The sequence below is a fragment of the Grammomys surdaster genome, unplaced genomic scaffold (assembly GCF_004785775.1).
Source record: "Grammomys surdaster isolate TR1022 unplaced genomic scaffold, NIH_TR_1.0 126301, whole genome shotgun sequence".
Taxonomy (NCBI): Eukaryota; Metazoa; Chordata; class Mammalia; order Rodentia; family Muridae; genus Grammomys; species Grammomys surdaster.
In genome coordinates this window covers 22635-25779 of record NW_021621101.1, presented here as the reverse complement: position 1 = coordinate 25779, position 3145 = coordinate 22635, and positions in this window count along the sequence as shown.

The following is a 3145-nucleotide window of genomic DNA, read 5'->3' as shown; positions in this document are numbered from 1 at the left end:
TCTTTAACAAGACAGCGATTGTGGAGTATGCGTACAAGCCAAGGACAGCCTGATTGAACTGAGTCCTTGCAATGCTCAAAAGCTAGTTCTAAGTCCTTGGAAAAATTTATCTTCTTGGCCTGACTTGAGCTTTCTATCCTCATGCCTCAGCTTAAGTGCTAGGATTAAAAAATATACCACTTCACCTAAACAAACCTTATAGTCTGTTTTCACGTTTCCTTTTTGAAAGAGTAGGGCTGTGGCTCAGTTGGTATAATGTTTTCTTAGCATACCTGAAGTCCTGGATTTGATCTCTTCATCACTGCATAAGCTAACATGGAGGCCATTCTGGTTACAGGGGATCCACCACACAGCAACTGACTACTGTGGGTGGTGGGTTAACTCGTGGGACTGGCTCTGTTGGGTAGCAAGTTGACTTACTAGATTGGTTCTTACACATTTCAAACCATAATTTTGAGGCAGTTTTATGTCATGATTTCTAAATAGAAATGTTTAAATGAAATGTAGCTTTTACTTCCCACAATAACTCTCTGGGGCAATGCATTAGCTGTTGTTACAAAGCACCTGATAAAGAGACTTAAGGAAGGAGGCTGCCACTCACATTCAGGGTAGGTCTTCATCTTCAGTTAAATCTCTAGAGAGAGACACCCTCATGGACATGCCTAGAAGTGTGTCCCCTAGGAGTTCCAAAATAATCAAAATAAAAACTTAACTGTCACAGATATGCAACAATAAACCCAAATAAATTTGGCCTTTAAATTTCAGCAAAAAGTTTTACCTAAAGTAGACTCTCCCAAGAAGGGTGGTTGGGGGATTGACCTTAGGTATAACTCACAACATTAAGGATATAGAACCTAAAGAGGCCACCTCCTGTAGCCAGACAGATCCAATCAATAGAGACACCAAGCCACCCACAGAACTTTCAATCCAAAATTTATTGTGTCTACAAGAAATGCAGGCATAAGAGGTGGAGCAGAGAATGAAGGAATAGCCAACCAATAACCGGCCTAACTTGAGACGCACCCCATGAGCAAGCACCACACCCTGACGCTATTAATGATACTTGGTTATGATTGCAGTCCGGAGCCCAGCATGACTATCCTCTGAGATGCTCCACCCAGCAGCTGACTAAGACAGATGCAGAGACCCACAGCCAAACAATGGATTGAGCTTGGGGACTCCTATGGAAAAGTTGGGGAAGGATTGAGGACCCCAAAGTGGACAGAAACTCCACAGGAAGACAAACAGAGTCAACTAACCTGGAACCTTGGTGCTCTCAGAGACTGAACCACCAAACAAAGAACATATACCTGCTTTACCTAGGCTGCCCTGCACATATGTAGCAGATGTGCAGCTTGGTTTCCTGTGGGTCCTGAACAACTGGAGTGGTGACTATCCCAAAAGCTATTGCCTGTACATGGGATATGCTCTTCTAGCTGGCCTGCCTTGTCTGGCCTCAGTGAAAGAGAATGTGCCTAGCCTCACAGAGACTTGAAGTGCCAAGGTTGAGGGATAACTAGGGGTCCTCTACCTACTCAGAGAAGATAAGGAAGAGGGATGGGGAAGGATTATGGGAAGGGGTGACCAGGGTGGGGGCAGTGAGAGGGATAAAGTGAAGTAAATAAGTAAATGTAAACTGTAAAGCGAATAAGTAAAAATTAAATTAAATTTTAAAAAAATATAAAATAAAACAGACTTCCTATATACTAAAAACCAACCCAACTTGATCTGTAAACAAACTGTAATATAATCTGACTATAAATCTGTAACCAAGCCACTTAGACTTAGCCAATCATAGCAGCTGAACTTCCAAACAATGAGATACTAAACACTGCCAAAATACGCCTATACATGGAGCCCATGACATGACTTAGTGGGTAAAGTGCCTGCCACCAACCTGATGACCTGAGTTCAATCCTGGGACCCACATGGTAAAAAGAGAGAATTGATTCCCAGAAACCGACCCCTCAAAGGCATCCTCTGTCCTTTATATGCACATGGCAACCACTTGTGCATGAGTGTGTACATGTACATGAGTGTGCACGTACAAATCAACATGGAAATGTGACAAAATTGTTGTAAAATATGCCCTTATGAAGTGAGTGACAACTTCAGCCAATGAGGTTATTGCCTTCTTGTGTGTTGGGAGGGTAGTGTATACACACATGTTTTTGTGAGTGAGTACATGTGGGTCTATTTGCATGTATGTACATATGCATCTGAGAGCCAGAGGCTATCTTTGTGTCTTCTTCTTCCCCACCTTATCTTTTGAGCTGGGGTCTCTCACTTACCCTGGAACATGCTAATTCACTAGATCACCTGGCCAGTTAGCTTCAGAGATCCACTTGTCTCAGCCCTACAGTTCTGAGCTTACAGACGTGTTGCTGACATCTCTGTTTCTCTCTGGATGCGGGGTCTCTAGCCAGACTCTCATGCTTGCATGGTAGGCATGTTACTGACTGAGTCCAGGTTATTTCTGTATGCCATTTCCTATTCTCTGTCTACAGATATAAGCTATAATGGGAGGGAGACATTCTTAGACATCTTCGGTCTGCAATGCTTCCTGGCTAGAATCTTTTCTATCTAGTATTTCTTGTAAAATATAAGTGGTGTTTGTGTATATGTGTGTGTGCTGTACATAGTTCATGCATGTGAGTGAGTGTGTGAGTGTGTAAGAGAGTATGTGTGTGTGAGAGAGAGAGAGGGGAGAGAGAAACAGGGAGAGAGAGAGAGGGACAGTGAGAGAGAGGGACAGTGAGAGAGAGGGAGAGAGAGAGGGAAAGAGAGAGGGAGAGGGAGAGAGAAAGGAAGAGAAGGAGAGAGAGACAGAGAGAGAGAGATAGAGAGAGAGATAGAGAGAGAAAGAGAGAGAGAGAGAGTGAGAGAGAGAGAGAGAGAGAGAGAGAGAGAGAGAGAGAGAGAGAGTACTGAGATCATGTGTGCCCATGCAGAGGCCAGAGCAAAACACTGGGTGTCTTCCTCTGTCAATCTCCACCTCCTTGTTCTGAAACAGCATCTCTCACTGAACCAGAAGCTCAGTGTTTGTGCTAGGCCGCCTGGTCAGTGAGGTCTGCCTGTCTCTGCCCCTGAATGCTGGGGTTACAGGCTACACAGCTGTGTCCACCTTTTTACACGCATGCTGAGG